Genomic DNA, 27,863 nt, shown 5'->3' on the forward strand with positions numbered 1-27,863 from the left:
TCTAACTATTCTTAAGGCCATTATGCCCGCTTGAGTGCACTGAGTAAACACACTGAAATGCGACTAGCTCAGAAACATTTAACAATCTCCCAGGCGCAGTCAATGCAATTTGATCCTCCACTGATGCCTCAGCAACGTATCTCGTATCTATCTTAAATACACCAATTAGAAGAACAAGCTTATCTGTAATCAATACAAGACACTTCACCGATCTTGTGAATAACATTACATGAGAACCAGAGATCCATTGGTGAGATTCAATGTACATTCTATTTTTAATCAAATCACCATAGAAGCAAAGTGCTATAATAAGAAATAATTTGCAAAGTTATGCTATCCTGAATGTAATGAATATATGAGAAGTTGACAAATTGCTTGATAAGTAAGTATTATACTAAAAAAAAACTGGTTATTATAACTAAAAAGGGTGGCACGGTGGCTCAGTGGTTAGCTCTGCTGCCTCACAGTGGCAGGGACCTGGTTCAATTCCTGCTTTGATTGTCTGTGTGGAGTTTGCACATCCTCCCTGAGTCTGCATGTGTTTCCTCCAGGTACTCTGGTTTCCTCATGTAGTCTAAAGGTGTGCGGGTTAGGTAGATTACCCATGGTAAATGTGAGGTTATGGACCTAGGATAGAGTGGGTAGAGATAGAGAGTTGGTGCAGCAGACTCGATGGGCTGAATGGCCTCTGTCTGTCCTGTCAAGATTCTGTGATGATTCTGTAGTTGCATCCCTACTAGCTTTGGTGATTATCAAAGCTTTCATAAATAAAACTGTTGAAGGTTGAAAATATTAAAGTAATTCCAAATCTTAACATCTCATGCCCAGGCACATTTACTATAGTCGACTTTAAATTAAGCTCATATCAACTTTCCTGCAGAATTTTGTAAGGCAATTCAGTGACACGTGAAGAGATAACAATTTTCTCATATGGAGTTATATAAATTTAGCATTGGAAACAGGTTCCGTTCATAATAATGCCAAATTTGCACAATGGAAATCCAAAGATTAAACTGGCATGAAGTGGACTGTATTCTGACAGTCTCAAGAGTCTCACTTGCCTTAACTCCAGTAGAACTTGAAGTGCTGATTCTGAATTTAGCATACATTTAGACTGTACATTTTGTGAGCCTTGAACACAGGCACCAAAGTTTGTAAAGTTGGATTCCTCATCTTGCTTTCTCCTCATTTCGCAACCCTTGACTTTAGATCCTTGTGAGATGAGTGCACACAGTCTTGTTAAAGTGATGTAATCCTGCTTAAAATAATTGTGGCCATAATTATGTGACTTAAGATGAAGATGTAGTGACCCATAGTGAGAGGCTTGCCCATAAACCTGACATATAGAACATTTTGGGAATTTGCCTGCACAGTGGGCATCTTTAAACTGAAGCTAATTTCTGTGAAAGGATTTTTTTTCCCAAATTTTATTATACGCTTTAGGTTGATTTGTTGAGCAACTTTCATTTTAAATTGCTTGAAAAGAATGAAAATATGTTAAACAGACAGTCATAAGGTGATTAAGTTTCCACTCTCCTTCTTCTGGAAAATTATACAATTAATTGCGATTTTAAGAAATGCAAATTTGATACAAGGCGAAAACAAGGGTAACTAGATATTCTGAGTATTTTAGATGCTATTCTATAGTTCAATAGATATAAAATAACCACCTTTACATGTTGTTCATCCCCTCCCTTCAAATTTGGGCAATGCACTAGTCTACTTACATCTTAAGCTCTTACGTTTCTGAGAGTGCTTATCAGTACTTATTAACTATCGAAATTTTAAAGTTTCAAAATAATCCACCTTTATTTGTTAGTTCTTTATTTAAAGAGGTTTCCTGTGGTACTTGTGTCCTACACCGCAAAATGGGAAACCCTAATGTGTTCCTCAGAAGTACGATAAGAACTATCTTTTTCTAACTTCCAAAAAAGTTCAAGCCTATTCCTTCTCAATAACGAGAATGAGACAGGATATCAGATTGTTCAATAGTTAGTGGGACCAGTTTAGGAGCACCATCATCACAATGGGTTAAGAAAGTTCCTGATTGACATCTACACAGGACAATCTAGGAAGAACAGTAATTTTTCCAAAATCATTAAATTACTGAAAATAAATTTTAAATGATATGCAGGTTAATTGATACATAATTACTAATTACCGGATTGACATGGTTCAAGCAAGTCAATATATAATGTCTGTTAGCCACAGTGTGAATCAACTAGCCATAGAAGCAAAATGACAGCTCATGCTTAATGGATAACTATGCTTCATGGTAAATCTGAGATGTTCCAGTAAAAATAAAGTTTTACAATTGTAACATATTGATCCATTCAATGTTTTCATCTGGCCGGAGCATACACTCATTAGAAATCAGAAGTGAGAGGATGACCTGTAGGAACCAATTAGTGCAACTTGTGCAGTTTTGAAATCTTCTGAAGTAAGTGTGTCCTGAATCTTGACTCATTATACACTGGTGACCACCATTACAGTCTGAGCACGTGGAGTTGTAGTTGCAATTCCTTTGTAACAAATATTGCTGAAAAAGTTCACCATAACTTCTGATGATGCTCCATGGCAATTTGAAGAAACTGTCAAATGACCTTAGTCGATATATTAAACCAAAGAAAGGGTGCAAATTCAACTGAGAACAGAGATTCCATGTACTAGTCCTTCCTGGCCTGTGCACCAAATTTTGCCTAATTTCGAAGCCACTAGTAAATTGGCAACCCAGTGTTGTGAGCCTTTCGGTAGTTGGGATGGGGAAGGATAGTGAGGAACTGGGGATGGTGGAATACAAAAAGGAACTTAGCTGTCTCCCATGCTGAGCATGCTTGCAGGTCAAGGGAAGAGAGTGGAGTTGCAGGGAACAGCACATACCTGAGTATTTTGGTTCCCAGTATTTTTGTAATCTTGTCATATTTTTGTTCCCTAGAATATGTTCCAACATTTACACAAAACGGTAGGATTTCTTTTTGGCAATAACTTACAAAAATTCCTTGTATACATCAATAACTGTGATTATCACAGGAATCACATTACTATTTATGAAGTGTTTCTGGCTAGCTTTGTTAACAAAAAATATTTAAAAGTTCTTAACCTTTAAAAATAATTGCTATAGTACAGCTGTGACCAAAGTGAATGGAGTGCACTGTCTTTCTCTAATGTAATTACTTCACAGGTCTGAAAATATATGCAATTGTTTGACCAAATTCTCCATGTGGCTAGTTGATATTTTCTGTGCATTAAACTTAGAATTAAAAAAATCCATGAACCAACTTTTTTCCATGCAAACAAAACTGTTGATTGTTGTAAAACAAAACTTATTTCATGAAGATGCAAATCTGGTCAGCGCTCAGTCTGTAAGATGAAAACATAATGTTTATGCTTCTATATATCTGAAAATTCACATGCACATACCTGGCAAAGGAAAATAAAGAAGAAAATAGATTTCTCTCTATAGAGATACAAAATAAAACACCTTTGACTAATAAGCTTTAGACTTTGGAGGCAAAAAGTTACGGTTTGAGTTGCTCGAATAGCCGTTGCTCTGACATTCTGGTGCACAAAGACAAATGTCGCTGAACACACACAATTGTTGTCGGGGAATCATTCAAGAAATATTGTCAAAACCTTTCAGCGATTCCCAATGCAAGACCAGCTGGACAGGGCTCCAGGTAGACCAATTGACCTACATTAAGTGCTGTTTTCCAGAAATAGGAGAACTGAGCTGGGCAGCTTCTTTCTTTCAAACAGGCTTCTCACCTACCTCTTAAACAATATCCAAAGCAGAAACCTGAACTTGATTGTAATAGCCCAAGGCAAGTATTCTCCAGTAAACAAGAAGACATACAAATGCCTTGTGAAAAGAAATGTTCCAATGGGTGGTGGCTCAGTGGCTAGCACTGCTGCCTCACAATGCCATGGACCCAGGTTCAAATCCCACCTTGGGCGACTGTCTGTATCGACTTTGCACATTCTCCCAGTGTCTGCGTGGATTTCATCCCACAATCCAAAGATATGCAGGTTAGGTGAATTGGCCATGCTAAATTGCCCATAGTGTTAGGTGCGCTAGTCAGGAGTAAATGTGGGGTAGGGGAATGGGTCTGGGTGGGTTACACTTCAGAGAATCAGTGTGGACTTGCTGGGTCAAAAGATCTGTTTCCATACTGCAGGGAATCTAATCTATTCACAATTCTTTGAGGAAAATATTAATAGGAAGTCTTCATAACATAGTGCATTAGGAAATCAACATGTCAATTAAGAGCAAGTTAGAACGTACTAACCTGTCAGGCACTGCAAATATTTGAGAGATCTCATTTTGCATCCACTGGGCTAAAATTGTACAGCATAACAGGATACAGGCTATCAAATGCATAGTGAAAAATATGCTGAGAGCTGTAGAAAATGAACAACAGGTGATCCAACGAGAACAAGCAGCATCATTAACAAACTAAAGGTCAATGGTTGTAGGAAGAAAAAACCCACCTCTGCATTTATCTGAAGAATTAGGATGTTGGATTTTATAAAGGGCATTTGGAAAGGTTCAGGATATTTGAGACAATTAAAAAGAATGGTTTTGTCTAATTAACCAAATAGAGTCTTTTGACAAACCTATTGGCAGATAGAGGAGGATCAGTAGAAACTATCATGGGGACACCTAAAACTGGGTAAGTGAACAGACACCATTAACCAGGTTACTTGCTGACCCAGGATACACTAGGAGCTGACTATTTCTGGTTTTAAGCTGCTCTGTTGAACAGGTGGTAAAAACACCCACTCAAAAACTGTTCACAAATGCATGTCAAGAGATGATCATGTGGAAAGATATGATGGAAGATTGTCTGCCTTGACTGAGAACCATGACAAGTTTCTTTGGCTTTGTGCCTGCACTAGATTACATGGCAGTAGAGCAGTGTTGTGAGTCTGACAATGCTGGCAGATGAAGGCAAAGTGCAAAAAGGAATGTTGTGACATCCAGGTAGGCTCAAGAGAGCAAACGAAACCTGAGGTACAATCTTGTTCCAATACATTAACTGGGTTTCCACTCCCCGTGCACAAAGTCTCCTCTCATCCGCATTGCAATGCTGGATGCTAGTGCACTCTGAAGTCCGGCTTTGAAGTGCTGAAGCACCCTGTAAATAGATCAGAGAGGTACCTGAGGGTCCTGACAGGCTACCAGATGTTGGATGTTGGAGTGAGTGCAGCTCACGTTCTGGGTCGTGCACTGAGATGTCGTTGCTGGGTGTCAGTCCAGAAGAGCAAGCTGCGAGCTGGAGTTGCCAAGATTCTATGTCAAGAATTCTCATTATCTAGTTTTCTTACTGCCAGTGTAAGATAGGAGGCTGCAAATTAATGATGCCAGATGTACAATTAATTACACTGACACCAGGCAATAATTCCTCTTCACAGATATCTCGCCGTTCCCATGCAAGAATCTTTTCTTGACATTAGTTGGAAAATATAGCTGCTACCTCCTGATATCATTGCACTCCTCATGCCATTTTCTCATATATCTCACCCTGTTATTCAGGTTCCTGTAAGATTCTGCCCAGGCATTTTTACATTCCTGTTGGGCCAAATTGTATCGCACAAGGATAGTTCAAGACCATAAGACCATAAGACATTGGAGTGGAAGTAAGGCCAACTGGTCTATCGAGTCCACTCCAACATTCAATCATGGCTGATGGGCATTTCAACTCCACCCTCCCCGTAGCCCTTAATTCCTTGCGAGAGCAAGAATTTGTCAGTCTCTGCCTTGAAGACATTTAACATCCCGGCTTCCACTGCGCTCTGAGGCAATGAATTCCACAGGCCCATCACTCTCTGGCTGAAGAAATGTCTCCTCATTTCCATTCTAAATTGACCCCCTCTAATTTTAAGGCTGTGCCCATGGGTCCTAGTCTGCCTGCCTAACGGAAACAACTTCCCAGCATCTACCCTTTCTCAGCCATGCATTATCATGTAAGTTTCTATTAGATCTCCACTCAACCTTCTAAACTCTAATGAGTACAATCCCTGGATTCTCAGCTGTTTATTGGATGTTAGGCCTACCATTCCAGGGATCATCCGTGTGAATCTCCACTGGACATGGTCCAGTGCCAGTATGTCCTTCCTGAGATGTGGGGCCCAAACTAGGACACAGTATTCTAAATGGGGCCTAACTAGAGATTTATAAAGTCTCAGAAGCACATCACTGCTTTTATATTCCACTCTTGAGATAAATGACAACATTACATTCACTTTCTTAATCATGGACTCAATCTGCAAGTTAACCTTGACAGAATCCTGGACTAGCACTCTCAGATCCCCTTGTACTTTGGCTTTATGAATTTTCTCACCATTAGAAAATAGTCCATGCCTGTATTCTTTTTTTCCAAAGTGCAAGACCTCACATTTGCTCACATTGAATTTCATCATCCATTTCCTGGGCCACTCTCCTAAACTGTCTAAATTTTTCTGCAGCCTCCTCGCGTCCTCAGTACTACCTGCCTGTCCGTATCATCAGTGAACTTTGCCAGAATGCCCCCAGTCTTTTCATCCAGATCATTAATATATAAACAACTGCAGCCCCAACACTGAACCCTGCGGGCTGCCATTCTGAAAAAGAACCTTTTATCCCAACTCTCTGTCTTCTGTCAGACAGCCAATCCTCAATCCATGCCAGTAGCTCACCTCGAACACCTTACTCAGCAGCCTCCCATGAAGCACCTTATCAAAGGCCTTATGGAAGTCTAGATAGACCACATCCACTGGGTTTCCCTGGTCTAACCTACTTGTTAGCTCTTCAAAGAATTCTAACAGGTTTGTCAGGCACGATCTCCCCTTACTAAATCCATGCTGACTTTTTCTCATCCGACCCTACACTTATTAGAATCCTTAATGATGGATTCTAGAATTTTACTAACAACCAAGGTTAGGCTTATTGGTGTATAATTTTCCATCTTTTGTATCGATCCTTTCTTGAACAAGGGAGTTACAGCAGTGATTTTCCAATCATCTGGGACTTTACCTGACTCCAGTGACTTTTGAAAGATCACAACCAATGCCTCCATTATTTCTTCAGCCACCTCCCTCAGAAATCTAGGATGGAGCCCATCGGGGCCAAGATATCAATCATATTTTAGACCTTTTAGCTTTTCTAGCACTTTCTCTTTTGTAATGGCTACCATACTCAACTCTGCCTCCTTACTCTCCTTGTTGGGATATTACTCATGTCTTCCACTGTGAAGATTGATGCAAAGTACTTATTAAATTTTTCAACTATTTCGTTATCTCTGAGCACTAGCCTTCCTGCATCAATTGGAGCGGCCCAATGTCTACTTTTGCCTGTTGTTTGTTTCTTATTTATTGAAAGAAAGTTTTACTATCATTTCTAATATTACTGGCTAGCCTACCTTTATATTTGATCCTCTCCTTCCTGGGCGGCACGGTGGCACAGTGGTTAGCACTGCTGCCTCACAGCGCCAGAGACCTGGGTTCAATTCCTGCCTCAGGCGACTGACTGTGTGGAGTTTGCACGTTCTCCCCGTGTCTGCGTGGGTTTCCTCCGGGTGCTCCGGTTTCCTCCCACAATCCAAAGATGTGCAGGGTCAGGTGAATTGGCCATACTAAAAATTGCCCGTAGTGTTAGGTAAGGGGTAAATGTAGGGGTATGGGTGGGTTGCGCTTCGGCGCGTCGGTGTGGACTTGTTGGGCCGAAGGGCCTGTTTCCACACTGTAATCTAATCTAATCTTATTTTTCTCTGTGTTATCCTCTGTTTGTTTTTGTAGACTTCCCAATCTCCTGATTTCCCAGTGCTCTTGGCCACTTGAAAGACTCTCTCCCTTTCTTTGATGCATTTCCTGACTTCCTTTGTCAGCATGGCTGTCTATCCTACATCCCCCTCCCCCACCCCACCCCCAACAAATAATCTTTCTTTTCTTTGTGATGAAACTCTAAACTGTGTCCTCAATCACATCCAGAAACTCCTGCCATTGTTGCTTTACTGTCTTCCCCACTAGGCTCTGCTTCCAGTCGATGCTCATCAATTCCTCTCTCATGCCTCTGTAATTACCTTTATTTAACTGTAACACCATTACATCTGATTTTGCCTTCTCTCTTTCAAACTGTAGACTGAACTCTATCATGTTATGGTCGCTGCCTCCTAAGTGTTCCCTTACTTTAAGATCTTTTAGTAAGTCTGGCTCATTACCTAGCACTAAGTCCAGAAGAGCCTGCTCCCTGGTGGGCTCCATCACAAGCTGTTCCAAAAAGCCATCCTGTAAGCATTCCATGAATTCCCTTTCTTAGGATCTGCCAACAACATTATTCACCCAGACTACCTGCATACTGAAGTCTTCCATTATCACCGTGACCTTGCCTTTCTGACATGCCCTATTCATTTCCCATACATCTTGCGCCCCTGGTCCTGACCACTGTTACGAGGTCTGTACATAACTCCCATTATGGGTTTTCTTTTGTCCTTGTAGTTCCTCAGATCCACCCACAAGACTCCACATCCTCTGACACTTTGTCATTCAGTGCCATAGATTTAATTTTGTCCTTAACTAACAAGGCAACACCGCCTCCTCTGCCCACCTCCCTGCCTTTTCGATAAGTTGTAAATCCTTGGATGTTTAACTGCCAGGCCTGAACCCCTAGCAACCACATCTCTGTGATGCCTACCACATCATAATCATTCACAATGATTTTGTGCCACTAATTCATCTATTTTGTTATGAATACTACGAGCATTCAGGTAAAGTGCCTTAATGCTAATTCTCTTATCCTCATGATTTCCAAGCCTTTGTCTCTTCCTGAACATAAAACACCCACAGGACAGCACATCAACTAATGCTGTCCCCAACCTGCACTCAGTTGCTGAATTTCAATTATGTAAATTTCTGCTACTCTGCTTCGACCTGATTGAAGTAGGAAAGAAATCAGCCAGTGGGAATTAAAGCCCACATTAGAGCAGCCAAGGTGCCCAGGACTTATTCTGAGGAATAACTGCAAGATTTCTGATCCTTTCTACCAGTCATTTACCAAACAAGAATGTCCAGATTTAAAATCAAGCCTGTGGTCTTTTAAAAGTTAATTAACAAGAATTTGTGCAAGATATTGTCAGCTCAGGTTGAGGTGTATTTGAAGTAATGTAGGTAATAAGTTAGAAAAGACATTTGGTGATTAATTGGGTTTTGATTAATTATGCCAAGATTAATTAGGTTAAGGTTGATGGCTGAAGCTGTACCTGGAAAAGTGCTTGTGTGAGTTATTGTGCAATGTGTTTGCTGTCGAATAACCTGCTGCAGGTTCCTATATGTGAACAAAGGGAAGATAGCAGTTATAAATGCATGCCTTCTTTGCTGTAACACTGAGGACAGTCGCTCAATATTTCCCTTTTCATACTTCAATAAATTTCAATATCTCAGCCTCTGGAGTAGTGTCTGAAATTCCCACTACTCTGAGTAAAGTTAGCAGGATCTTTGGGATCAGAACAAGGGAGGCACTACGGACTAACAGTAGATGTGTGAGTATGTCATATACCAGTCTTTAGATAGGACTATTGGAGGGAACCACCCTTTCGATTTAATGGGAATCAAAACAAAGTAAGGAGGTGAGATCTGGAATGTCGAAGTTGATGCAGCTAGTATTCCTGGGTAAATGTAGGGATGCCTATTCCTTGGGTAATTGTAAACATCACTGACTGAACAGTGAGGAAAAGAAGGACATCCAAACAGCAAGGGCCAAATGGACCTGGCTGAGAGAATCGAGTCATGATGGAAAGGGACACTGAATGGTGACACGAGGGATCAGGTACAGAATACCCAACATTAACAAGGATGAAAAAAGGTTGGAATTCCAAGTGAGCCCAGAACAAAAGGAATGGTGGGAAGGGGAACAAGGCCATACAAAGCCATGTGCCTGTTAATTTGAACCTCGTTAGATGGGTAAAAACACAAGGGAACAACAAATTGAGATCTCAAGTTTAAAGTTTGGTGAAATGGGTCCCAAATATAATGAATGGCCACCGTTAGGAAAGATATGATGTAAAGTGGTGTAAAGGATCTGTGCCATGAACAAGTTGTGTACAGGCAATACGATGGCGATCAGTATGTCAAAGATCAACCTCCCAAGAATGAACCATTGGACTCGACAACCTCTGTGATGTCTATTTGCTCCCATTTATCTGAGCAACCTGGAGATCAGACGGTCAACTTAGTTAGAGCGATACACCTCAGCGGTATATAAACTGTTCACTCCAGCCGAGCAATAAATACACATAATGGATCTTCCATCCTAAGATCTAATTAAAACAATGCAGATTTTTGTGGTGAAGATATAGATACACAACTGTGCATTCTAACATCAACCACATGTTTATATCAGCAGATTACACAAGAATTAATTGCAAAGAGATGTCAGATTAAATAAAGAGAGAACTCTGGACAGAAGGAAAAGGTCAGATAAATGAGGTTGAATTTGCTATAGTTGTGGGTATGTTCGCCGAACTGGGAAGTTTCATCCCCTGTCTAGGTGACATCTTTACTGCTTTTGAGCCTCTTGTGAAGTGCTGCTGAACTGTGTCTTCTGGGATTTATTTGGTTCTGTAGCTGCTGCTTCCGGCTGCTGGTTCTAGTTGATCGTTGTAGTGGCCAATATATTGGGTCCAGGTCAATGTGCTTGGTGGTGGAATCCGTGGATGAGTGCCATGCTTTCAGAAATCCTCTGGCTGTCCTTTGTTTAGCTTGTCCTATAATCATTGTGTTGTCCCAGTCAAATTTATGGTCCTTGTCATCTGTGTGTGTGGCCACTAAGGACAGCTGGTTGTGGTACTGAATGAATGTGGATTGTTAGTTGTCTGCCTGTTTGCCCTATATATTGTTCTGTGCAGTCTTTGCATGGAATCATGTAATTCACTTTAGTCTTGAACATGATGGGTATAGAGTCTTTTGTCCTGGTGAATTGGTATCTGAGCATGCCTGTCGATTTATGGGCTGTCATGAATCCCAGTGAGTGGAGAAGTCTGGCAGTGAGTTCCGAAACATCTTTTATGTAAGGTAGCATGGCTAGCGCATTGGATCATGACATGTCCTTATCACGTTGTTTGTCTGCTAGGCATCTGTGGATGAAATTGTGGGGATAGCAGTTCTTAGTGAAGTCAGTGTAGAGGTTTTCTTCTTCGCTTTGCAGGTCGGGAGTGCAGCAATGTGTTGTAGTCCTTTTGAACAGGGTCTTAATGCAGCTCCTCTTGTGTGAGTTCAGGTGGTTGATGTTGTAATTCAGGATCTGGTCCATCTGTGTGGCTTTTCTGTACACTTTTGTGGTGCATTCACTATTCTGTGTTCTTTCGACCATCATATCCAGGAATGGGAGTTGGTTGTTGGTTTCCTCCTCTCTCGTAAATCTGATCCCTGGGAGCATGATGTTGATAGTCCGGTGTGTGTACTCGATTTTTGTTCTCTTAATAATTACAAAAGTATTGTCCATGTATCTGATCCAGAGTTTTGGTTGGATTTGTGGTAGGGCTGTTTGTTCTAATCTTTGCATCACTGCTTCTGCTATGAGCACCGGAGATGGGTGAACCCATAGGTGTCCCATTGATCTGTTCATATATTTGGTTGTTGAATGTGAAGTGTGTTGTCAAGCACAGGTCCACAGTTTGAGTATGGTGCTGGGAAAGCACAGCAGGTCAGGCAGCATCCGAGGAGCAGGAAAATCGACGTTTCAGGCAAAAACCCTTCATCAGGAACATCCCGAAGCGTCGGTTTTCCTGCACCTCGGATGCTGCCTGACTGCTGTGCTTTTCCAGCAGCACACTCTTGACTCGAATCGCCAGCATCTGCAGTCCTCATTTTTGCCTAGTATTTGAGTATGCCATTCTTGTTGATAGGTTCCCTTCTGTGTCATCTGTTCTGTTTGTCTAGGAGATTGGCTACTGTCTCTCTGGCTAGGGTTTTGTCAATTGAAGTGAACAATGCCGTTACATTGAATGAGACTTGTTTCATCCTTGTCTATGTTTATGTTCTTGATGTTGTCTGGGAATTCCTGTGATGATCATATGGAGTGTTTTGATCCGCTGATACAATGTTTCAGTTTTTGTTGAAGTTTTTTTGCCAGTTTATGTGATGGAATTCCTGCAAGTGTCACAATGGTTCTAAGTGGTATGTCTGGTTTCTGTACCTGGGGTAATCCATGAAACCATGGCAACCTTGAGGTTGAAGTATCAGGCATGAATACAAAATAGGCGGCGGCACGGTGGCACAGTGGTTAGCACTGCTGCCTCGCAGCGCCAGAGACCCGGGTTCAATTCCCGCCTCAGGCGACTGACTGTGTGGAGTTTGCACGTTCTCCCCGTGTCTGCGTGGGTTTCCTCCGGGTGCTCCGGTTTCCTCCCACAGTCCAAAGATGTGCAGGTCAGGTGAATTGGCCATGCTAAATTGCCCGTAGTGTTAGGTAAGGGGTAAATGTAGGGGTATGGGTGGGTTGCGCTTCGGCGGGTCGGTGTGGACTTGTTGGGCCGAAGGGCCTGTTTCCACACTGTAAGTAATCTAATCTAAAAATGGTCTGGTAAATGGACAAAGTAATTGAGTCATAATAGCGTTTCCCCATGAACCAGTGAATCACTCACAAATTATGTAGAGCAAAGGTTTATGGCACATGAGGAGTTCTCGAAATTCCACCAGGTATGATCTGGTTCCTAAAGTTTTGAAAGAAGGATTAGAGCTGGCACTCCATAAACTCTTTGGTTTGGGTATATTCACTGGGAATAGCGTTGGGACCATTAGTAAGGGCTAATGAGGTAGACTTGAAATAGGAAAAGAAAACAAACAAGCCTCCTCACCAATGCCAGTTTTCTTTGAGGATATCAGGGACTGATTTCACAATTCTAATTCAGTCCTACATTAAAAAATGACTATTCCTTGAAAAGGGTGGGGCTGGAGACAAATGGAGGATTTCAGTTTACAGCCCAATGCTGAATATACTCTTTCAGCATAGATTTACAAGCCTGTTCAGCACAACAATAATAGGCTTGATTGTTTAACGATCCAAGGTTCAAGCCTGTGCAATGTTGGTCAGCTATCTTGTTGACAATGTTACAGCTGACATTGACGTATCAGATTTGGGAAAGCACCCAAGTATGCATACACTCAAATTGACAACTTGAGCATGATCAGCTTGGGAGCAAAATCCTGAAAACTATTATTCACAAAGCTGGTCAGCGAAGAAGTGAATGGTACAGTCAAATTCTTGTGAACCATGCCCCAAGAAAATAAAGGTGACATTCAGAGAGACGGTTAAAAGGTAAGTCCCCTAGGAATGGTTCATGGCGAGTCAGTATAAACTAGGTTCACATGATAAATAACAAATTGAATTGGTGGCATGTTGTTTATCATCATAAAATCCCTACAGTGTGGAAACAGGCCATTTGGCCCAACAAGTCCACAATGACTCTCCGAAGAGTAACCCTCCCAGACCCATTCTCCCACTCTATTACTCTACATTTACCCCTGACTAATGCAATCAGCATGCACATCCCCAAACACTTTGGGCAATTTAGCATGGCCGATTTACCTAACCTGCAAGTTTTTGGATTGTGGATGGAAACTGGGGCACTCGGAGGAAACCCACACAGACATAGGGAGAATGTGCCATCTCCACACGGACAGTCGCCCAAGCCTGGAATCAAACTCAGGTCCCTAGCGCTGTAAGGTAGAAGGGCTAACCACTGAGCCACTGTGGCCTATTACTATGGATGAATGCCATGGGGGACCTCAACATTATTTGTGTGTACCTGCATCACTTTAAGGCTCTATGATACTGTAACAATCTTGATGGAATCTCTAAAGGGGCCTTTTGAGCATTCTAGACATCTCAAAATGAGTGGTGCTTTCTAAGTGACTGAAAGAACAATCTCTATGCGGAATTCAGTGGCACAAACAATAAAACACTGTGTCTCCAGATTTCATATTCATTCAGTCTGGCGGGCAGAGCCTTGGCAGACATGGTCATAGGCCTTGGTGAGCTCATGAAGTGAATATCAATGGTGCACCAGAGAAAGTTGGCTGAAGGCTATAAAGAAATGGTTATTGGCTGCCCAGGACTTTGTAATCAATAGTCAACATGGAACTACCAATGGAAGAATTATGGTGTATCTGGCCCACCAGAATGGCTAAAGTGTTCAACCAGTGGAAGAGCAGCAAAGCACTTGTCACATGGCTGCAGATGAACTGTATAGCTGTGGCAGAGGGCTCTATTCTTATTCTGATCAACAGCATCTCTATTTGTTGTTCTAAAAAGGAAATGATTATGCATTCTGTACCAATGTCAGCAAGGGAATATGGCCCAGACCAGACCGCTCTTTTAAACTCTCTATGTTTGAAAGATAATCTAATGATTGGGAAAAGAGGGAGGTTAGGAGCAGACACCAATTTATCAATAGAGTCATAGAGTCATAGATATGTACAGCATGGAAACAGACCCTTCGGTCCAACCCCTCCATGTCGACCAGATATCCCAACCCAATCTGGTCCTACCTGCCAGCATCTGGCCCATATCTCTCCAAACCCTTCCTATTCATATACCCATCCAAATGCCTCTTAAATGTTGTAATTGTACCAGCCTCCACCACTTCCTCTGGCAGCTCATTCCATACACGTACCACCCTCTGTGTGAAAAGGTTGCCCCTTAGCTCTCTTTTATATCTTTACCCTCTCACCCTAAACTTATGCTCTTTAGTTCTGGACTCCTCGACCCCAGGGAAAAGACTTTGTATATTAACCCTATCCATGCACCTCATAATTTTGTAAACCTCTATAAGGTCGCCCCTCAGCCTCCGACGCTCCAGGGAAACCAGCCCCAACCTGTCCAGCCTCTCCCTATAGCTCAAATCCTCCAACCTTGGCAACATCCTTGTAAATCTCTTCTGAACCCTTTCAAGTTTCACAACATCTTTCCGATAGGAAGGAGACCAGAATTGCACGCAATATTCCAACAGTGGCCTAACCAATGTCCTGTACAGCCATAACATGACCTCCCATTCCTGTACTCAATACTCTGATCAATGAAAGAAAGCATACCAAACACCTTCTTCACTATCCTATCTACCTGCGACTCAACTTTCAAGGAATTATGAACCTGCACTCCAAGGTCTCTTTGTTCAGCAACACTCCCTAGGACCTTACCATTAAATGTAAGATTGTTAAGATTGGTAACAGGATGGAGAATAAGAAGCCAGCCTATTTTAGAATACAAAACTCATGTGTGTGTCCCATGAGATACCTTCTGGCAGAGCATTCTTGAAGTGCCTCTCTGGGCTATTCGTATGGCCAGGGGCCAAATGGAGGACTGAAGTAGCATAGGTAAGAAGTTTGAAAAGGCATTTGGTCATTAATTGGGTTAAGATTATTTGGTTTTCAGATTGGCTGAAACTGTGGTAGTTGTCCTTGTAAATGTACTTGTGTGAGACTTCGGCATAATGTGTTTGCTGTCTAATGACATACTGCAGTTTCCTTCACTGGCTACAAATAATGGTTATAGATGCATGCTCTAAAACCGAGATTAGAAACTCAAGTTTTGATGCCTCGCCAAGCTACGCTTGAATAATTGCTGATATTCTATGTGTCTCTGCATGTGGAATGATGCTTCAACTTTCCAAAAGAGCATGGAATTGGAAATAATGTCATGACATGAATGTGGAATGAAGCACTGAGTCATTCAAGATGGGAATGGGACATGGGGGTGGAATGCAGAAACAAGTGATTTCCTCTAAGAAGTGTGATGTGAAGACCCCAGTGATTCACTATGTATGAACCTGGTCTTTAGTGCTCATGTTTAAAACCAGCAGTTCCAGGTTTGGGTGCAACAATGATCTTGAAGCAAATTATATAGGGTTTTATAATTTATTTTTTTCTTCTCAGATCAGTTAGAAATCATTGAACACAAGATTTCCATGGACGAGTATAGACAGGTGATGTTTCAAAATATACGGTCACATTGTATGAGGAGTGGTAATCTCATGCAAATTGCCAGTCCACCATCTTTTTACAAAACCAGAGAGCTCCATATTTCTGAAAGGAGATTCCAGTCAGGAGTCACTTAAAAATGCAGAGCAGTCCTTCCAACCTGACAATTCTCTCATCGTGCAGAACTGTTGGAGGAAGGCTAAATATGTCCCCTTTTTCATAGCAGCTAGTTGCTGTATTCTGAAACGTAAAGGTCCTGACAGCCACGTTGACAGTAAAATGCTAGGTAAGTGAGGTAAGTGTGGGGTGAGTTGGATACCAAGTCTGCCAGGGTGAAAGATGGCAAGGTATAATCACCAGGTAGGTGATGCACTGTTTAGGAGAAGTCAGAGGTGGCAGAGGTTTCTGGTTTGGCACAGGGTGGGATGGGGATGAGGGGTGAAGGTTGGTTGTCAAAGGGTCACATCTCGTGGCTGGGTGAAGAGTCCCGGGGGTGGTGAGGAGGAGGCAAATTGGGTCTACAATGGAGGAAGGCAAGGATGGATCTGTGGGAGGTGTCGCGGTGGAGGGAGGCAGATTAGGACTGGAGTGGGCGATGAGGTAATAGTCTGAAGTGGGATGGGTATATCATGTCCTGAGGGGAGAGAGCTAGATGCCAGGTCAGTATCTGGGGAATGTCAGTAGTTGGAGGAGCTGTAGTTGAGGGATGTAGGAGATATGTATGAGGCCAGCTCATTACTTGGAATTAAACTAGGTGTTTAACAACATAACTTTTCCTGAGAAAATTATTTACGAAATTTCATCAGAACTCTCTAAATTCTCTGATTTAAATGGATAATTTAAAGGGATTCCAGGGCTAGAGGAATCCCACAAGAAACTTCAGTTTCTCGGGTAATTCCTTCAGCATCTGCAATAATGGAGATTCCATGGGATCCCCACACGCAACTCCCATCTACACTGAAATAACAACTGACTGGCCATCAGACAAACCAGGCCTTAATTTTTAACAAACTTCCCTCAAAATTATTCCTTGATTAAATTTGAAGAATACAGATGAAAATGGGTTACTTGCAAAAAAAGAATTTTAATCACTGTGCTTACCTGACTTTAAATGACTGAAAATAACTTCAAAAAATACAGAACCATTTGTTACTTATATTGAAGAGCAGTCAATATCTTAGTACATTACTAGAAAGTATATTCAACAGCTTTTGAATTTGCCTATGAACATCCTTTCCTAAAAAGAATAAGATTAATTTTAGAGCCTCTAGCAAATGAGTCCAATTCATGAAAATTCCCAATGATTATGACACATTGTGGGGTGAGGCCAGTTAAATTAGTACAATAATAGCCCACCATGAACTTTACTTTTAATTGAATACTCCTAACTTCTCAGTCCAGCATCCTGTTCAACAACTCAACTTCATTCAAAGGAAAGTCAAATTTTCAGAGAATTGATCCTCCCTATCTTGATCTCTCCAATGTCCTTAATTTGCCTGGGAAAACTGTCTGGGGAAAACTTCGTTCTGCATCAACTCAAACAGTTGTTTTCTTCTTAAAATGCTGTTTGTGCCTTTCAATATCTTAAAGCAATGTAATTCATCTCCTAACTCTCCAAAGCTTGTCCACCATCTACAAGCCACAAGTCAGGAGTGTGATGGAATAGTTCCCCCTTGTTGAATCAATGCAACAATCAAGGAATTTCAAACACAGTTTCAACAACACTGAAGAAACTTGACACCATCCAGGACAAGCCAACACATCCAGAAGCATCTACACCCTCCACCACTAACACTCACTAACAGCAGTGTATACCATTTAGAAGGCACACTGCAGAAATACACCAATGATTCTTAGGGTAACACCTTCCAAATGCATTAGCACTGCTACCTAGAAGAACAAGGACATAGATACATGGGAACACCAGTACCTACAAGTTCCCCTTGAAGTCACTCACCAGCTTTGAAATATATCATTGTTCCGTTGGATTGAAAGCCTGGAATTCTCTCCAAAATGACACAGTGGGACAATCTACGGCATCTGGACTGCAGCAGCACAAGAAGGCAGCTCACCACCACCTTCCTTAGGATAACTAAGGACGGGAAAATACATGCTGGTCCAGCCAGTGATGCTCACACGCATGAGCAAATGGAAAAAATGGAACTAGCATATAAGTCCCCATCTCTTTAATGAATAGTAATGTAAGGCCATCTTCATAGTTCAAAGCTCTCAAGTTGAGGAGCATCCTTGCTGCTATTGTCTTCACCTCTTTTAAAGTCACATTTTTCAAGGAACCAAAACTGCATGCATTACTTCAAAAGAGGCCATACTGGTATCTTTAGTTATAATTCTTTGGTTGTGAAATATCAATTGGAAATAAAGTGGACTATGTCCTGATTTGAAGATAAACCTAAACTAAAGTGTTAATAAATTGGGAAGGAGAGAATGGAAAAAATTACATACAGATGTGGATATATTTATCTAACAGGCAGAATGATTGTCGATGCAATTTAACATGATAAACTGTGAGGTAGTACAGTGTAGTTGTGTAAGAGTAGCAGATGGCGTATAATCTGAATGGGGACATGGATACACAAAGGGATTTAGGGGTCTAATTATTAAAAATAATTGAAGGCTAGCTAACAGACGTAAAAATGAGCCCAATAAAGCTAATAAGATGCTGAGCTTAATCCACAAGGGATTTAGATTATAAAAGCAAATAAATACCACTACAAGTATAGAGAGGTTTGAGCAGATCTCATTTGCAATATTATGCATGGTTTTAGACACCCAACTTAGGAAGGATATATAGACCTTTGAGAGACCCTTGAACAATTCAGCAGAATGATAATTGGGTTGAAGGATCTGATGAGGGATTGGGTAAATTTGGGTTATATTTCCTGGAGGTGAGAAGGTTAAAAATTAATATAATTGAGGATCTTATAATAATGGAATCAGCTGGGTAGATAGGGAATGATTCTTTCCTCTAGTTGGACAGGCCAGAAGAAGGGGTCATAAGTTTAGGATTTGAATTGAAAGTGTAAAAATTAATCCAAGAAAACGTCACACAAAAGATTTTTATGTGAAATACTTGAGTCCAAAATGCCACAGATGAGTCTTAAATTAGACTAATTTAAACATTATGTTGAGAAATAAAAGTATTCAAGAATATAGGAAAAGAGTTGAGAAATTGTATTAAAAAGATCGCGCTGACATTGTTAACACAAATGGGAGGTTGAGCCAACTAGTGGCCCATCTGTAAAGATTTACAGCAATAAATTAGGTGTATTTCTATTGTGAAAAAGAATCATAGAAACTAAACATATTGAAAAAAAGATAATAAACTAGCACAGCACTGCATGTTGAGAGAGGACAGATTTGAAAAGGCTCAGGACTAAACATTTGCTCTAACAGCATGTGGTCCAACAAGCTTATCCCTCTTAAAGGAGAGCAAAGTTCTTTGAAAGGAAGCTGCTGCTGACTGCTTGTGTTGAACTGGCTACAGGTGCTGCACAGTGGAGAACCAGTGATGAGAGAGCTCCTAGGTTTACAGGTACTCGATTAGAGGCCTTAGTTAGTGGAATAAGTGAGACCATTTTCCCATGGGTGGTTGGGAAGCTGGCCAATGATTATCCTACACAGGGATATGGAACAAGTGGCGAGCAAGGTCATCATTTGGAGTCTGTTGACGCATGCTGGGCAGCAGTTTCAGAGGAAGTCCAATGATCTGATGTGCATGGGCAATGTCAGTGAATGAACTTCATACAAAAGATCCTATGCTTTGCTACAACATCATCAAGGCACTACATCTCCATCACTCACCCAAAGTAAAGATAAAGTCGCCATAGGCCTACCAGATCATAGGACTGCTCTTGTTAGAGAGAGAAAACAATTGGTTATTTAACCTGACGGTCACCATGCCTCAGGTGAGGAGAGAGGTTGAGAAGGATAGTCATTCAAGGTAACCTCAGCCAGTGTGGGAATTGAATTCACACTGTTGGCATCACTCTGCATCGCAAACCACTTGTCCAGCTAACTGACACCTATCATGTCTCCAACCAGTGGAAATTTTCTCCCCTGATTTACTTTGACTCCACTTTTGCTAAGGGTCCTAACATCACAATATAGACATGCAGAAGATACAAGCAGGAGTAGGCCATTTGACCCCACGAGCCTGCTCTGTCAGTCAAGCTGATAATAATTGATCATTGAGTTTAAAATCCTAATCCCACCTTCACCCCCATATTCCTTGATCCCTTTAGCTACAAGAGTTTTACCTATCTCCTTCTTCAAAACACAGAATGCTTTGACCTCAATTACTTTCTGTAGTACTGAATTCCACAGTCTCACCACTGTCTGGGTGAAGAAATTTCTCTTAATCCCAAAGGTTTATCACTTATCCTTAAGCTGTGATCCCTAGTTCTGGACTCCCCCACCATTGAAAACATCCTTCCTGCATCTAATCTGTCTAGTCCTGTTAGAATTTTATAGGCTTCTATAAGGTTACCCCTCATTTTCCTAAACTCCAGTAAATACAGTCCTAATCAACTCAATCTCTCCTCATACACCAGTCCTGCCATCCCATGAATTAATTTGGTAAATCTTCATTCAAAAGATTGATACCTATTCAAATGCAACCTTAATCTCAAGAACAGTCAAATGCAAGGTCAGTACTTTCTGCACATCCCTAACTATCCTTGCATTTAGTGGCTTGCTAGGCCATTTCAAAAGGCAGTTACGAGCCAAGGCACATTCCTGTGGGTCTGGAATCACAAAATCAGAATGAGAGTTATGGTGTAGAAGGAGGCTATTGGACCCATCATGTCACCATCAGGTCTCTGAATGAACATTATGATTAAATACCAATCTATGGCTTTTTCTCTGCAAACTTGCACAGAAACATTCACATAATGGCCTCTTGAATGCCTCAGTTGAACCTGCTTTCATTACAGATCCAGGCAGTGCATTCCAGACCCTAACTACTCACTGTGTGAAAAATCTTGTCACATCCTATTTGCTTCTTTTGTAAATTTCTTTAAATCTTTGCCTTCTCATTCACAATCTTGTTAGTAATATAAACAGTTTCTACCTATCTACTTTATCTCATGATCTTATAAACTTCAGTCGCATCTTGTGTTAGACTTCTTTTCTCCAAGAACAATAGTGCAACTTCTCTAACCTTTATAAACTTTTCTGCACTCTCCCAATGCATTCACATCCTTTCTAAAGTGTGGCACCCAGAACTGAGATCTAGCCAGTATCTCATAGAGTTCAGCTACCTTCACCCCAGCCCCATTTATCTCTCAGCCCCCTTGCTGCACCACCTCCCTCCCCATCCAACATTCCTGATGAAGGGCTTATGCCCAAAACATTGATCCTCTTGCTCCTTGGATGCTGCCTGACCTGCTGTACTTTTCCAGCGCCACACCTTGCGACTCTGATCTCCAGCATCTGCAGTCCTCACTTTCTCCTGTCATAGAGTTCAGCATATTGTCTTTTTCTGTGTATTCTATGGCTCTGTTAATAAAGCCTTGAATACTATAAGCTTAATTAACTGCTCTCTCTTTTTGCCCAGCCATTTGTAATAATGTATGCATGTATACACCCATGTGTCTCTGCACCCATGCATGCTTTAGAGTTGTAAACTTTATTTTCTACTGTCTCTCCATGTTCTTTCGATCAAAATGAATCACCTCATTAATTCGCCACATTGAACAGCATCAATTACTTATCTGTGCACTTCACTAATTTGTTCATGTCCTTTTGATGTTCTACATTGTCCTCATAGTTTAGAATGCTTCCAGGTTTAAAGAGCTTGGCTCCAATGTGATACATGACATTGGGCAGAACTTAGAGTCCATCATGTCCAGCATGAATGTGGTGGACAACTCCATCACTTGCTTGTGATGCAGCATCTGTTGAGCAACATCCACAGGTTCCATTGTGGCAGATGCACAATGTCCCAGTATTGTTATGGGAGCTCAGACTCCCGTCAGATGATCCATCCTTTTCCTTGTGCAGGCTGGTACTGCTGACAATGTGGCCATAGTTCTCAGTATTCAAAGCAGCAGACAAGCTGTGACAGCAGACCAGTAATTTCTTCCCTGACAGTTGAGTAGGATTGCCAAAGTGTTGCTCCTGGGAATAGTAGTGGCACAGAGGAAAATGAATGTCAGAAAGACAACTCTGCCTGTTAGCCAACACAGACTGTTCCCATTTATGGTGAGATGGTGCAGCCTGAGCCTGAGCATTCAAGACTCCAAGCTGCTTGAGGTTGTCCTGCAAGGCCTGTCTAGTCTTCCACGTAGAAGGAAGAGTTAAACACTGATGCCAACATAAGATGATGGCATTGATAAAGTCAGAACCACAGGATGATGACAACTCTCTGGAGAAGGAGGGACAGCTTGGACCCCATGTAATATGTATAGTCATTATGCTGCAACTGCTTTCAAAAAGAACTGAGAGTGCGACTACATCTCTATCTTAGAGTTGTGCACCATGGATGTCATCTAGAACTCCACCCAATACTCCAGTGAAAGTGCAGCCTTCAACCAACCATGATGCTAGGTACTGGGGTAGCACTAAGTCAGGCAAAGACAGTTACAAGTCAAGATTAGAATGGTGCTGGAAATGCACAGCAGGTCAGGCAGCATTTGAGGAGCAGGAAAATCGACATTTCGGGCAGGACCCCTTCATCAGGAATGGTTCATTCAGACAGTGAGAAGACAGGCGCAAGGACTGCACAAGGAAATTGTTCATTTGTCAATGACTATACTTGCAGGATTATTTTGGCCAGAGAAACTACGATGGAATGTCTTGGATGGATGGAAGGTGGGGTAATGGCTGTGCAAGGATATTGTTTGAGAGGGAATGCATGGAGAGCCTGTCTAGAGTGAAGGGATTCCTGATGCCTTCTCCCCGCCTCCTATTCTTTTTCATCTATTACAGATCTAGCAGCACTGCAGTTGCAGCCTTCATAAAAATATCTCACCAAATCCTTTCCCCTCCCACCTCAGCCACAAGTTGGTTGGTTGATCCTTTAAAATAGTTCTAGTTAAGAAGCAATACTTGCAGCTGGGTACATATTCTCTGAGTAGATAATTCACCTGATCAATGGATCTATGCAATTCAAGTTTCAAGGATTTGTGTCAACTTTAGCCAAAACGATTATCTGTTATTATAATCTAGTCACTTGGGATTTTTCCAGGAGACACTGGGAGAAATCTGTGTAAGGATTTGTAGGGAATTACTCTGGCCATGGTAGAAGCAGCTGAAATTGTAGTGTGAGGCATTTTGAGGCCTTCAGCTTCTAAAGTGCTGGCTCGAGTAATGCTATGGAGCTGTATTTTTAGACCCAAATGTATTAGCTTACATAAACCATTATATTATATACTTTCAAGAAAACAAATACATCCTCAGAAAACAATTGGGATCAGCAATGGGTAGATGGCAGCTGCAGGAAGCACAGGAGTAGTTCTATTGTCCACAAAGCCTTTGTTGACCTCTTCTCACACAATCATCAAAGCCTTGTGTCTAATATTCACTTCAAAAATATTTGTCAAATATAGAATCTGCCACAAGACCATTTATTTCAAAACAGATTTTAGTCTTAACCCATATTTAAAATAAAAACACCCTATACTATTAAACAACTGCTGGATCCAAGTGTGCTCAGATGGGCTGACTGGAAAATAAGGAGCATGCATTTTCCCCAATAGTAAAAGCAGCATTCTTGATTTCCTGTGTTCATTTTATCAGCCACATATCTAAAGCAAGCAGAAAAAAATGAATGCCATTTCTCAGACAACACATCATTCCCCAATTAAAGGGACCAGCAAGTGATCAAAGATATTGAATCAGCATGTTTTTGCTTCGTGAACCAAATAAGTTTCCTCAAGATCCCTACCAGAGAATTAGACTCTAATTACCCTATAATACCATATCTGTGTTTTCTCTTCAGATATATTAGGTTTGCCAATAACATGTGGAGACAATATCTTCTCAGATATTGTTTCAATGAACATTTTGTCATTGTATGAGTTATCCTGCATGGGCATTATAAATATCAAATTTTAGAAGATAGTGCAGATTTAAATGTTAACGTACAAGAAATATTTCCTGAGCTAATCTTTGCAGTACTGTGAGTTTTTTTTTCATAATGCTATGGGATGTCCTGCGTCGGTGCATGACTATTTCATTTTGCTGTGCTAATGAATGGATATCTTGTATGTGCCTATTATACCTTCCTACAAACATGTCAAAGCTCAGAGCAAGAAGTTATAGCACACAAAAGGAATACAAATCTATAAGTACTGGAATAATTCATGTGAAATATCTTTTCACTGAAATTAGTAGCATTAACTATTTCATTTCAAATAGGAACATTGCTGTTGAAACTGTAAAAGGGGAATTTTAGAGGAACATACCAAAAATTCACACAATAGAATCTCATGGCAACATTTTGTGACTATAATAAAACAAAAATCAATCACTTTCACCAGTATAAAACACAACTTTATTATAAGAATTAAGACAGTTAAGCCAGAAAGCCCTAATTCCTCAATCAGAAACAAAGTGTTGCAGAAACTCAGCAGGTTTGGTAGTATCTGTGGAGAGAAAAACAGAAGTTAATGTCTCAAGTGATCCAGAATCAGTGAATTCTAGCTATAATCTAGCTATCATTGCACTTAAACCACTTATTTCAAATTTAAAGCCCACGTAAAACCTGGGTTGAAAGCTTATTTTGTACGTTAAGTACCTCAGAACTGTAACATATTGCAATAAAGATGGAGACCATTTGACAAATCATGTTGGAGAGTGTTGGAGTCTTCCCCTCTTGTCTCACCTGTTTCAAATATTTACCAATTTTATTTCAAAATATAATATGGTCACTACTTCACTCTGTGTAGCAATTTTAATTTGACTGCCCTTTGTCACTGGCTTCGAAACAACCAAATAAAAATCTTAATTCTATCAAGCACATTCTGATTTAAGAATCCACTTTGAAATTGTCTCTTAGCCACATCTGCTGCAGTATATAATACCTTTGATATCTTGGTACATTTCCTTGCCATTTTTTAAGACTGGATTACAGCTACATTGCTAGAGTTCGATTAGTTAATACTATGAAACCCATAGTACACATTCACAAGCTAGGAGGCACGCAGTTCAGGAACCACACTGACAGGATTCCTGATACCTGGAATTCTAGTGACAGCACACAAACAAGTAGTACACCCAGTCTGGGTGATCCCTCAAAATTTAAATTAAGCCTTGATCAATAGCCTGGCTCTAGGCACATCACATGCCAATGCCATCTAAAATTTATAAATTTTACTTGGTTTAAATAACCACATTGTTCTAACTATACCAACATTTTTCAGTCTTTGCCCCTCCTCATAACTAGTCCCTGGCATCATCCCAGTAAATTAATATTGAATGTTTTCTTTAGTTTAATGCCCAACCCATAAGAAGTTCCAAATCGTTTCCAGTATTTCTTTTTGTAGATTAACCACTATTTTGCAAATTGTCTTCATTACTTTGTTAGCATTGCACACATTGCCTTGATTTTTAAATCCATAATTTCTAATGGTCTTTTTGTATCATTCTAGGAGGGATAGAGGATTTGAAGGAAGCTGCCCAGAAACTACTAAGGAGCTCAACAAAATGTATACATGGGTAACTGATAGCAAATGAAGTCTAATACAGAGTGTGAACATTTAACATGCAAGCAACAAAGAAAATAGCTTTTAGAAGCAATGAGGAAGCCATTTGGCTTCTACCAGACTAAACCCAGCTCCATTCCCGAAGAAACAGGGTGAAAGGGTAGGTTGGTGTGGACTTAATGAGCTGAATGGGCTGCTTCCACATGTAGGGATTCTATGATTCTAATTGCTCACTGCACCTGCATGTTAACTTTTAATGACTCATGAACAAAGATAGTCAGGTCCTTTTGGACACTTCCATTTTCCAATTTCACCATTTCTGTTTTTCAATCCAAAGTGAATAATTTCACATTTATTCACATCTTAGTAAATTCACTATAACAATGGTGTTTTTGTCAGCTGTTTGCCAGAGCAATCCATAACTATTTAAAAACTTTGCTTTGTCTTACAGCTCTCTGTCTTCCTCTTTTTCTAATAGCTATCTAATTTTCCCTGTGTATCTCTGACAACATATTCCTTGCTCCTACATTTATCTCTTGATATGAAAATGGTTCTTATTAGAAAGGTACATGCATGACTGTCAATACAGTGCAGGAAAATTCTTGCTTATGATGCCCTCTCCAATGAGGAACTGTCTTTGATGATATGATGCAGATGCAACTCAAGGGACAATGGCCTAGGAGGAAGAAACATCATCACAAGAAGTGGGAAAGAAGAATGAGGGATCATAAAAGTTTAATAACTCAATTTAGACATTCTCACACTATCTTCTGTATTTAACCCAAATGATAAACCATGAGGAGGAGGCAGAATATAGTTTTTTTCTTTGTCATGCTATGAAAGAAATCCAGCACCAAGGAAACCAGAAATCATAATGTCAGCAGAGTTTATGTGTCATACCGTAATCAGAACTTAATAAATTCTCCCATGTTAGGTGAAAGGAGTCAAGATTAATCCAGTATTTGATGGAGATTTATTCTGATAAATTCAGGTTTATAAGAAAGGTTTTGAGTGACAGACTTCAGTATCATTGAATTTTAATGCACTGGTCTTGGATGTGGTGTCATTTTTCTTTTCAGAGGACATGCTCTTCTTACAGCTCAGTTTCTCAGTTATTTACTTTGGCAATAGCCTTCCTCTCAAGGTCGTTTCATTTGCCCAGTTTCAAAGCTTTAGGAATTCCACATGAGTCTCCTCCAGGTCACATAAATATTTGTTAAAATAAATGTGTAAAGGAAGACAATGGTATCAATAATTTAATCAAGCTGGGAAAAAAAGACTATTGACCTGCACGTGAATCTGGGCATCCAAGGACACTGTATGAATGGCTATATGGGCTATACAGGATATTTCCAATTAAAACTACTGAAACACACTTATTCAGAATTGTACATGAACTGTCTAATACAAATGTTTGATTTGTTAAAATAAACAATGGCAGCTAAATATTTATTTTCTGTTATTGGACATTATTATGGAGCACCCAACTCAGGTATGACTTTCTATAAGAGAGACACTTGAATTGTAAATAATTTAATCTTTCTGATGCAATGTAAATCACAAATTTTGATTGCAGAAATTAAATTAAATGTTGGTTATAACAGTTCAGTTCTGAACTTGGATTGTAAGCAATTTATTTTTCAAAAGAAAGGCAGAATGTAAATTGTCATAAAATTAGCTGACGGAATAAAGCTTAACTGTCCCTAAAGATTTCAACAAGGTTTGGAGTTAAGGGCAATGGAAGGAATCTGTCTACTCTCAGTGCAAAATCTTCGAGGAGAAAGTGAGGACTGCAGATGCTGGAGATCAGAGCTGAAAATGTGTTGCTGGAAAAGCGCAGCAGGTCAGGCAGCATCAAAGGAGCAGGAGAATCGACATTTCGGGCATAAGCCCTTCTTCAGGAATGAGGAAAGTGTGCCCAGCAGGCTAAGATAAAAGGTAGGGAGTAGGGACTTGGGGGAGGGGCGTTGGAAATGCGATAGGTGGAAGGAGGTCAAGGTGAGGGTGATAGGCCGGAGTGGGGTGGGGGCGGAGAGGTCAGGTAGAAGATTGCAGGTTAGGAAGGCGGTGCTGAGTTCGAGGGATTTGACTGAGACAAGGTGGGGGGAGGGGAAATGAGGAAACTGGAGAAATCTGAGTTCATCCCATATTCCCAATTCCTTCGTCTCCGCCGCATCTGCTCCCAGGAGGACCAGTTCCAAATCCGTACAACCCAGATGGCCTCCTTCTTCAAGGACCGCAATTTCCCGC

Source organism: Chiloscyllium plagiosum, unplaced genomic scaffold (genome assembly GCF_037043375.1).
Source record: "Chiloscyllium plagiosum isolate Xiang-an unplaced genomic scaffold, Cpla_swu_hap1 HiC_scaffold_17, whole genome shotgun sequence".
Classification (NCBI taxonomy): Eukaryota; Metazoa; Chordata; class Chondrichthyes; order Orectolobiformes; family Hemiscylliidae; genus Chiloscyllium; species Chiloscyllium plagiosum.